Raw genomic sequence first — 12,511 nt, forward strand, 5'->3', positions numbered from 1 at the left:
GAACTAGGTTTCGACAACTACGAAGGGTGCCTTCATCAGAAGTAAAACACTCAAACACTTGAGTTATTGCTTTAATTATCTTTAGTTTCGATTTGAAAGCGCGTGGATTACTGCTAAGATTTTTGAATTCTTGTGGTAGCCTATTGAAAATGGGTGCAGCAGTATACTGCACAACTTTCTGCACAAGAGATAAAGGAAGTCCGATCCAAATACAGGTTGGACTTCTGTCGAGTGTTAACTGAGTGAAAGCTGCTTATTCTTGGGAATAAGCTGATATTGTTAACAAAAAATGACACTAAAGACTATATATATTGAGGGGCCAATGTCAGAATACCCAGACTCGTGAACAGGGGTCGACAAGAGTTCCGCAAACTTGCACTACTTGTTGCCCGAACCGCCTGTTTCTGCGCCAAAAATATCCTTTTAGAACGGGAAGACTTACCCCAAAATATAATACCATACCACATAAGCGAATGAAAATAAGCAAAGCAGACTAATTTTCGTGTCGAACGATCACTTACTTCAGATACCGTTCGAACAGTAAAAAATGGCAGCATTAAGTCTTTGAACAAGATCCTGAACGTGGGCTTTCCATGACAGTTTACTATCTATCTGAAAACCTAGAAATTTGAACTGTTCAGTTTCACTAATCATATTCCAATTGTGTGAAATTAAAACAACTGGTTGTGTTGAATCGTGTTTAGAAACTGTAAAAACTGAGTCTTACTGTGATTTATCGTTAGTTTATTTTCTACAAGCCATGAACTTACGTCATGAACTGCACTATTTGAAAATTAGTCTGCTTTGCTTATTTTCATGTTGCACTCAACATCCTATACTACCAAGCTAGTGTCACCAGCGAACAGAAATATTTTAGAGTTACCCGTAATACTAGAGGGAGTATCATGGTTGGAACTTAAATAGTGGCAACTATTTATACACAACCGATACGTGTTTGCACGATTTACTGTCCTTCAAAGTAGTCACCAGCGTTGTGTAGAACCCGTTGTCAGCGACGTGGAAGGCGTAGTATAACGTTAGCAGAACATGTTCCGTTGATGGTGCGAATGGAGAGGTCTACTGCTTGTCGAATCTCTGGAACTGTTCTGAAGCGAATGCCACGAAGTGGTTCCTTCATCTTCGGAATAAAATCAAAGTCACAAGGACTTAAGTCGTGTTACTGTTCGTTTTTGGAGCATCACCTGCGACCAGCTTTGCGAAAGAAGCGGCGACAGTTTCTACACAACCCACCCACCATTTTGCACGACAATGCGCGGGCGCATACAGCGAAAGCTGTGGCTGCTCTGTTCGGTCGATGGGACTGGGAAGTACTGTACCATCCACCATACTCTTCGAACTTAAGTCCTTGTGACTTTGATTTGATTCCGAAGATGAAGGAACCACTTCGTGGCATTCTCTTCAGAATTGTTCCAGAGATTCGTCAGGCAGTCGAACGCTCCATTCGCACCATCAACAGAACACGCTCTGCTAACAGTATACTACGCCTTCCACATCGCTGGCAACGGGTTCTACACAATGCTGCTGACTACTTTGAGGGACAGTAACAGGTGCAAACATGTAACTCTTTTCTATTGGCTGTGAATAAATAGTTGCCACTATTTAAGTTCCAACCCTCGCATAAATAATCTATATTTAGCGAAATTATTTCTTACGCAGTTGTTTGACCTGAAAAGCTACATATATCTAGAAATTTAATGTATTGAATTCATTAAGCGAAAGTCTGTCAAAGTTGATTGCTATCTTCATATTAGTACACATAAAATAACTGCTGCTGGTTGTCACAGGCTAAGTAACAGGTAACTGTTAATTACGGGAAACGCTGCAGGAAGATTCTGTTTTTCAACATTTAAATGAAATAGACCGTATCATTCAATACTAAATTTCCTCCGAAATCAGTTAAATCTCATCTGCTAACAGTCAGGTGAAATAGGTGAGGATAATCATCTGCACTCCTTTCAACCTTTCAAACTATCTCGCTCGAAGTAGTACGGACTGTAACCGAGTCGTAGTGAATGACTAACATGGTGACACCATTCACATTCCAGTCGTGCCTATGTCACGTCTAACGGGACATTTACTTCTACAACAGTGTCTTCAACCCCTCACCTCAACTGACTTGAGACACTAAGGAGTATTCGTTACGACGTCTACAAGGTTACGAAATATAAACGGTTAACACTGTGTGCCAGGGTGTGACGAAGAAAATAAAGACATCTTCCATAGCGGAAATTATTACAATATTTATGATAGTCGTAAGTTATTTCATCCATCACGCGTTTCGACCGTTACACTATCGCAGCGTGAAGATCATTTTTGGTGTAATTCTTTTTAGTCATAAGCATTGGCACTTTCTTCCAGCAGAATGCGAGGTTATAGCTACAGCATTTATAGGCGTGACGCAACGAATAACTGTACCGTTTATATTTCTCTATGAAAGAGACCATTTAGTTCAAAGTGGATTCCTTGAATTCAGATTATGTTGTAGAATTTTGTTACAGACAAATGTCAGTAATGCTAGGTTCCGCAGATTTGTCCAACTGCTTTTACATTCTATATTCTGTTAATGTTACCTTTGTAGTCTTCCACAAATTGGAAACAGCATCCGCTCAGAGGATCTATGACAAACTTTGATTAAGAGCTGAGAAAATCAGCTTTAAATTCCCTTTAGAGACTGACAGAGGGATTTGATTTCTGGAACCTTTGTAGAATTTTACCGATTTCAGATTTTTCTTTGAACACCAACAGTAATACTAGAGTGATAATGATGATAATGATTATTCTTTACTGGACGAAATGATATGGTCTTCAATCCCATTGATGTGAAGTGGAATGGGAAAAAAGGAAAATATATTCAGGAGGTTGGGGTATGCAAATGTCATTAATTAACAAATAGGATTATGAGCCTTGACGCAAAACAAATTTGTTTTTACTTATTTTATACTCTTTCCCAAACTAGTGTTAGCGACAATATCGCCATCGGCAATGGGTTTTCTCTTTATTCTAAAACAAGCAAAATGGCAAAGTTATAAGCACTATAAAACATTATTACGTTTGTTCTGTTTGGTTCCAAATACTGTGTTCTGTGAATAGTTTCATAATACCTTATTTACTTCAAGTCAGCGTGGTTTTCACACTTCTTGCAGTTATTACCGGCAATTCCTTTTGTCGCCATTTCTCCGGCATACAGAACATCACCCGCAAATGCATGAGTGGCTGTTATTAATATATATGAAAAAGTGAAGTTCTATACGTCAGCGCTATACTGCTGGGAATTGCGGCAGCGCTGTGGATACAATTTTGGTGAGCACTGGGTTGTTATGTAATCTGCGATGTACTCACGTTCGTTGGTCGACTTGCAGTTACTTTTAAACACAGAAAGACATAACTTTTACACCTTGATCGTAATTCAAAACATTACGCCACCTTACTGTTTGCGTGAGTCGCGAGAACGTATCGCATATTGCGAGAAGGTTTTGGAAATTGTAATGGGAACTTCGGTTCCTGATTTATGACTCTGTTTGTGGTTGAGGAGGAGGGGGGGGGGGGGGTGATTATGTGTGTGTGTGTGTGTGTGGGTGTGTGTTGCTTCTGTTCTGTGTCCTGTGTCAGTTCTCATAGAGCCGTTGACAGTGTAGCCTTTTGTATATAATAATTTAATCATTAATTAATCTTTTAATCTCCTGGCAGCTCTAAAAAACGTATTGAATCTCAGGGTTTTATGAACAGTTGAAATTAATCAAGGACAAAAAGGTCAAATGACCTGTAACTCGCGTTTTTAATTTATTGTGGATGAACACAAGTGATGCTCAAGCATAAAATTTATATTTAAAATACACACTAATAATACCTTATTTCCATGACTGATCTTGCCGCTGTAATTCATTCCCAATATTAAAAATATGGTCACTTTATTACGATATGTTTCGTTTCTCCGGCGTTTGATTCTTGATTAATTTTCATGACTGTTTCATCTGAATGTTGCCGTCTTCTTTTCAAAGTTATTAATACCTGGTAACATTTATATCTGTTATTCTACTATGTGGACAGGGGCTGAATTGCTCATTTGCAACCGACTCGGCAAGTCATTAAAATACTGTTCAGTATTTAAAATACGGTTCAGCCACGTGTTTTTTGAGCGCCAGTTTTTATATTAAACTAGGTGTACCCGGCGTCCGTTGCAATGCCACGGAAACAAAAAAAGTGGTTTTATAATCTGTTTATTGAAATGCTTATGGTGCAAAATACTTTTGGTTTTTCCGTCTGGTGCGTACACGAGTAAGTCAGACTGTTTCCTTACGCGTGGGCAAGCGACATATAATTGTTCATGTGAAGAAGATGGATTTTCCAAATTGATTCCCCTCACTTGTGGTGATTCTTCCTGTGCTTTGTTAATCGTCACTGCAAATGCGAGTCGCACTGGAAACTGCATGCGTTTGAACTGTAATGGCATATGTGATGGAATCATTACTGACGAATCGATTCCACAGACCGAACGTGAGGAGAGGGGCTAGTGTAACTGGTTAATACAAACCATAAAAAAATGCACGGAAGTATGTTTTTTAACACAAACCTACGTTTTTTTAAATGGAACCCCGTTAGTTTTGTTAGCACATCTGAACATATAAACAAATACGTAATCAGTGCCGTTTGTTGCATTGTAAAATGTTAATTACATCCAGAGATATTGTAACCTAAAGTTGACGCTTGAGTACCACTCCTCCGCTGTTCGATCGTGTGTATCGGAGAGCACCGAATTACGTAGGGATCCAAAGGGAACGGAGATGGACCTTAGGTACAGAAGAGACTGGAACAGCACATTACGTCCACATGCTAACACCTTTTTATTGGTCTTTTTCACTGACGCACATGTACATTACCATGAGGGGTGAGGTACACGTACACACGTGGTTTCCGTTCTCAATTACGGAGTGGAATAGAGTGTGTCCCGACATGTCAGGCCAATAGATGTTCAATGTTGTGGCCATCATTTGCTGCACACAATTGCAATCTCTGGCGTAATGAATGTCGTACACGCCGCAGTACATCTGGTGTGATGTCGCCGCAGGCTGCCACAATACGTTGTTTCATATCCTCTGGGGTTGTAGGCACATCACGATACACATTCTCCTTTAACGTACCCCACAGAAAGAAGTCCAGATGTGTAAGATCAGGAGAATGGGCTGGCCAATTTATGCGTCCTCCACGTCCTATGAAACTCCCGTCGAACATCCTGTCATGGGTCAGCCTAGTGTTAATTGCGGAATGTGCAGGTGCACCATCATGCTGATACCACATACGTCGACGCGTTTCCAATGGGACATTTTCGAGCAACGTTGGCAGATCATTCTGTAGAAACGCGATGTATGTTGCAGCTATTTGGGCCCCTGCAATCAAGTGAGGTCCAATGAGGTGGTCGCCAATGATTCCGCACCATACATTTAAAGTCCACGGTCGCTGTCGCTCTACCTGTCTGAGCCAGCGAGGATTGACCACGGACCAGTAATGCATGTTCCGTAGATTCACTGCCCCGTGGTTTGTGAAACCCGCTTCATCGGTAAACAGGTAGAACTGCAACGCATTCTCTGTTAATGCCCATTGACAGAATTGCACTCGACGATTAAAGTCATCACCATGTAATTGCTGATGTAGCGACACATGAAACGGGTGAAAGCGGTGACGATGCAGTATGCGCATGACACTACTTTGACTCAGTCCACCGGCTCTCGCAATGTCCCGTGTACTCATGTGTGGGTTCATGGCAACAGCAGCTAACACACCAACTGCACCCGCTTCTGTGACGGGCCTGTTACGGACCCGTTTGCGTGCTACGACCATACCTGTTGCATACAGTTGGCGGTAGATGTTTTGCAATGTGCGGCACGTTGGATGCTCTCTGTTCGGGTACCGTTCTGCATACACCCTGCAGGCTTCAGCTGCATTTCGTCGACACTCGCCATAGATGAGTATCATCTCCGCCTTTTCAGAGTTCGAATACACCATGGTCACAGTTCCTACAACACTACACTATCACAGACGTCTGGTAACATGGTGTACTACAGTTGGTCTGCGTGCGGAGACGAATGCAGAATAACAATAGCAGCAAGCGCTACATGCGGGCACTGCGACAGCTAGACCAAACCACAACAGTGCACTACAGCCACACTCGTAAACACGGTCGTCATCGTAAACGTGTCCCTGCAGATGCTGCTTGCCGACCGTGGCCCGTGTTTGTTACAACACGCAACTGAACGTCGGAGGTTTCAAGCGTCAACTTTAGGTTACAATATCTCCGGATGTAATTAACATTTTACAATGCAACAAACGGCACTGATTACGTATTTGTTTATATGTTCAGATGTGCTAACAAAACTAACGTGGTTCCATTTAAAAATACGTAGGTTTGTGTTAAAAATCATACGTCCGTGCATTTTTGTATGGTTTGTATTAAACAATTACACTAGCCCCTCTCCTCACGTTCGGTCTGTGGAATCGGTTCGTCAGTATTTGATGTGGTTTACGAAATATATTCAGCGGTAACGTTAGGTGACTCACGCTATATATATATATATATATATATATATATATATATATATATATATATATATATATATATATATATATATATATTTGCGAAATGTAGTGCGGGTAGCTTTAGTAGTAAATAAGTGATAAAACAAAACGTCATGCCTGACGCGGCAGTTTCTCAGGCATCTCAGTCTTTATGACGTCATATCTGCTGAACTATGTGTCGTACAGTTTTATGAATTTGCAACCACATTTAGTCGTATGTGTCGATACTGCATGCAAAATATCTTGCGAAATTAGTTGGTAGTAACAAAATAATACATTAAAACGTCATGCCTCATGCGTCAGTCTTACGACATTTACAGCGAAAATGTAGTAAGCGATAATCTTTCTTCCTTTCATCATTGCGAGAAAAAGTTTCACAAAGGTTTGAAATTATAAATTATTTTATGTTTGTTGTCAGTCGCAAGTGCTCTCATTCGCAAATATTGGATGCATAGATCTGTGTATTTTCGCGCTGTGGCATCTGATTGTTTTATGACGTCATATATCCTGAACTATGTGTCGTACTCCTTTTATTTTGGCTAGGAACATTCGCGGCCGTACGGAGAACAACTCACCAAAGTCTCATTGCAATCGGTTAAATGGTTTAGGAACTCGTAGAGCACAAACATGCAAAGAAACTTTCATTTTTATTTATATAAATGGTTTAGCGAAGCCGGCAATGCTTCGCAGTTGCTAAATATGTATGGGAACTGGATATACGCCCTAACTTCCTTTTCCTCCTCTCTCTGTCCCTCCCCTCTCCTCCCTCTTTGTCCATCTCCTCCTCTCTCTCTATGAGCATTTCCTCCTTCTCGTCCCTCCCCCCTTTCTGTTCGTCTATTCCACATTCTTTCTGACACTGAGTCTTGTTTGTTGTTATTGCCAAGGAAACCACGATGGGAACTGGAGTTGCTTAAAACGAATGTGTAAATCGGTTAGGACCATTGGTACACGAGTCATGGGAGACCTCTCCTGTTGCTGGAACTGTGAGGGTAGTAGCTTCAATGATAGTTTTCTACATGGTTTTAATCTGCAAACGAGTAGGATTCCATAGTTTCGGACAATTCAGATTCCGTAGTAGCATTCTAAACATAAGCTAATAACCCATGAATAAAGCTTTCTGTTTTCTGTTAAAACTCACTGCGAGAAAGAAAACAAACCAGCGCATAATTATGTAAACAATTTTTGTTTAAAATTACGTGTAAGGAGAAATAATATACCATACTGAAGAAATCATTTGTCTAACGATCTGCCGGCCGCGGTGGTCTAGCGGTTCTAGGCACTCAGTCCGGAACCGCGCGACTGCTACGGTCGCAGGTTCGAATCCTGCCTCGGGCATGGATGTGTGTGATGTCCTTAGTTTGGTTAGGTTTAAGTAGTTCTAAGTTCTAGGGGACTGATGACCACAGATGTTAAGTCCCAGAGTGCTCAGAGCCATTTGAACCATTTTTTCTGTCTAACGATCTAAACGCACTGCTATCGTCGTTAAAACTAACGGTGAGAAAGAAAACGGAAGCACACATTTTCACAGCAGAGCCTAGCTCAGCATTTTCTTTCTCGCAGTCGGTTATAATAGCAAACTTGTACATTGCTGATTAAAAATCTATATATGGCCCAGGCAACTCACCCACGGTACGGGACTACAAGTCCCACCGCCACACCTGCACCCGCCCATGTTAGGCAATAAACTCTGCCTGACTCATGTAGTACCATCACCGTAAGAGGGTGGTACGGGACCACAAGTCCCACCGCCACACCTCCAAAGTGAATTGCAGTGACAAAGTCACTGCACAGTGGAAATCCACTGGCCCACCAACACAGTTAGACCGCAACAGACCGGCGATGCTGTATTGTAACCTATCATCTCGGACTACAAGTCCATTTCAGAAAAAAAAAAAAAAAATATATGGCCCATACCTGTGTGTATGTGTATATGTGATCTGTGTGTATACACAAAAACTGTGTAGCCTATGACCCTCAGGAAGTTTATAAGCGTATCGTGTAAAAATCTGAAGTAAATCGGTCAAACAGTTCCTGAGATATTTGTCAAGAAAGTTAAACAACGACTTGTCTTTATATAGTGGTATAGATTACACATACACTATTTAAAAGCAAGGCTGCGAGTCTTTAACTGAGTTTTTAGCAGACTCGGGTGTTTTTTAGGCACGCAAGGCAGACAGGACCCCGATGTGATCAACGTTTGGCCCTGCGCCAGCCCATCACAAACAGTCCTCTGGACAACATTTCACCCGGCCACGTACAAAGAACAACTCCGCCTCTCCAAATACCAGCATGTACCTGCTTGTCCGCTACCCTCCACGTCTGCCCAGCACTCACACAGTTTTTGAGCGTAACTACAGTACGTTAAACCTGTCTCATTAGATATTGTGTCGCGTTCCATTACAAGGCATGGCAACCAGCAATCACTAAAACAGCTGACAGGACAGGCCGGTCTTTACGTAACTGCAGACCTCACGTGTGGCTATCAAAAGGAACAACTACATGACTGGCGTCCACTGTGGTGCCAGCAGAAGTAGCCACTACGTAACTGGCGCTCAGTGTGGAGCTAACAATTCATTACGACGCTATGACTGTTCTTAATAGGCATAACTCCGTCTTGATTCTATAATATTATTCATATTACATCGCCAGTACAAAATGATGGAAAAGCTACTGAATGAGCTTGAAATGCATGCGGAGATATATGATTTAGATCGTTGTGTAAAACAATTAGTGAACCTGAAAGTGCTTCGGAATTGCATAATATGTATGATAACTGGATATAGAGGGGATAGGGAAAATCAAGTGAACACCTGTACTTACTTGGGAATGGTTTATTAACAAGGGGTTGGACCCCATTTGCCCGTAATACAGCTACGATTCTTCTTAGAATACTGGTATAGAGTGATTGTATAGTCTCCAGTGGAATGTTATGCCACTCTTTGATCAGATAGTCTGTAGTGCCGAGGGAGGCGGAAATCTGCTCTGGAGTCTGCTGCGCTCCAATACCGCCCACAAGCGTTCGATAATGTTCAAGTCCTGGGACTGTGATGGCCAGGGAAGACGCTGAAGTTCAGTTGCATGCTCCTCATACCACGATTGTACTATCCTGGCTGTGTGAATCGATGCATTATCGTCCTGAAATGTGGCATCATTGTTGGGGAACAACATCGGAATCATGAGATGCACCTGATCACCTATAATGTTTACATAATCGTTGGCTGTAATACGGCCTTTGAGAGTAATGATAGGACCAGCAGAATACCACGATATGGCTACCCACACCATCACACTTTCACCTTCATGCTTAACCGTTGGAATCAAGCAATCGGGATTTAGGCTTCTTTTGGCGTTTTCCAGATGTAAACCCGGCCCGATGTTGGAAATAACGAAAACGTTGACTCGTCGGACCATACGACGTGTTTCCACTGATCAGCCGTCCAGGATTTATACATGTTTTACCCTTCTTTGCGTTGGTTGTCGTCCCTAATGATTTCGCTACAGCAAAAATGGTTTAAAATGGCTCTGAGCACTATGCGACTTAACTTCTGAGGCCATCAGTCGCCTAGAACTTAGAACTAATTAAACCTAACTAACCTAAGGACATCACACACATCTATGCCCGAGGGAGGATTCGAACCTGCGACCGCAGTGGTCGCTCGGCTCCAGACTGTAGCGCCTAGAACCGCACGGCCACTCCGGCCGGCTCGGTACAGCAGCTCGTCCATGAATATTCGCTTTATGGAGTTCTCGGCGGCCAGTGTCGAGAGATACGGGGTCTCGAAGATGGCTATTGAGCTCTGTCGCAGTTTTGTGTTGTTTTGACACAATTCATGTTAGCGTACAACGATCTCTGTCATTTAGTTTTGATTTACGCCCGCTATTACGTTTACACGATGATGTCTTTCCATTTTTTGTGTAGGCTATCACGACTGTGGAAACAGTTTCTCTTAAAACATTCAGTAAGTTGGCTGTCTTCTACATCTACATCTACAGAAATACTCCGCAATCCACCATACGGTGCTTGGCGGAGGGTACCTCGTACCACAACTAACATCTTCTCTCCCCGTTCCACTCCCAAACAGAACGAGGGAAAAATGACTGCCTATATGCCTCTGTATGAGCCCTAATCTCTCGTATCTTATCTTTGTGGTGTTTCCGCGAAATGTAAGTTCGCGGCAGTAAAATTGTACTGCAGTCAGCCTCAAATGCTGGTTCTCTAAATTTCCTCAGTAGCGATTCACGAAAAGAACGCCTCCTTTCCTCTAAAGACTCCCACCAGAGTTCCTGAAGCATTTCCGTAACACTCGTGTGATGATCAAACCTACCAGTAACAGATCTAGCAGCCCGCCTCTGAATTGCTTCTATGTCCTCCCTCAATCTGACCTGATAGGGATCCCAAACGCTCGAGCAGTATTCAAGAATAGGTCGTATTAGTGTTTTATAAACGGTCTCCTTTACAGATGAACCACATCTTCCCAAAATTCTACCAATGAACCGAAGACGATTATCCGCCTTCCCCACAACTGCCATAACATGCTTGTCCCACTTCATACCGCTCTGCAATGTTGCGCCCAAATATTTAATCGAGCGCTACACTACTAATGGAGTATTCAAACATTACGGGATTCTTTTTCCTATTCATCTACATTAATTTACATTTATCTATATTTAGAGTTAGCTGCCATTCTTTACACCAATCACAAATCTTGTCCAAGTCATCTTGTATCCTCCTACAATCACTCAACGACGACACCTTCCCGTACACCACAGCATCACCAGCAAACAGCCGCACATTGCTATCCATCCAAAGGATCATTTATGTAGATAGAAAACAACAGCGGACCTACCACACTTCCCTGGGGCACTCCAGATGATACCCTCTTGGTTACTGATGCTCCAGCTAATCGGGTCCCCATAATTTGCCTTCTTTGGAAATCTGTTAGGTCTTTCATTGCGCGTCGACCTCGGCCTCTGAATGCAAATACGAAGTGTGTACTACTCGTAAACATCCTGCACTGATTCCTAGACCGTACTGAACACGCACTGTCCAGCACGACACTTGCTTACCTGCGTTGTAGATCGTCAAACACAACCTTCCCATTACTGCCACTGTTCACATTCTTTTGCCTATCCCCTTTACGTCCTAGTCTGTTGTATGCCTGGGAACTGTGCCAGCACGCAAATGTCAGCTCCTCGTTGTGACTTCGCTCACTTTGAAAGTGTGGAACAAACTTTGTAAAATATGAGCCCGCATTTTGCCCAGGTCGTTTGAACAACAGTGCAGAAGTTTCCCTCGGAAGCCCTTACACATCCTCGGCACAGTTACGATCTCTCCCCATACGATTTATAAATTTTTGGAGTGCTCAAGAAAGACATTTGTGGCTGTCGTCTGTCGGTTACAACATAGCTACGTAGGCAACTGCAAACGTTTTACCGTCTTGTCTCACAGATGGTGAAATGTCCCCTTAGAACAATTATACATGACTGTGCTTAAACTGACACACAATATTTTTTTAGCGCAGCGCAATCTAACTTTCAATAATCCCTACAAAAGAATGGCCCTGACTAAATTAACCTATACGTTTCACAAATCACTTACCTCACAAAAATCTTCATTACTCGAACTACTGCAATACAGCGAGCGCCACTACTGCCAGCTAAATAAAAGATTCAAACTACGGAAGGCACTAACTACTGATAGGCATAGTTAGCAAATGAAAGATTTTAATAGAGAACAAACAATGTATTTACCTCAATAGTGTTCAAAAGTCATAATGTATATAGCAGTTCATGATATCCAGTATTATAAATTTCAAAACTCCATCTCTCTCCTCACATCCACCACTGCTGGCGGCTCACCTCCAACTGCGCAACGCTACGCGCTGTTAACATCCAGCTGCCCAACACTACAATGGCA

Source organism: Schistocerca cancellata, chromosome 2, assembly GCF_023864275.1.
Source record: "Schistocerca cancellata isolate TAMUIC-IGC-003103 chromosome 2, iqSchCanc2.1, whole genome shotgun sequence".
NCBI classification, from domain to species: Eukaryota; Metazoa; Arthropoda; class Insecta; order Orthoptera; family Acrididae; genus Schistocerca; species Schistocerca cancellata.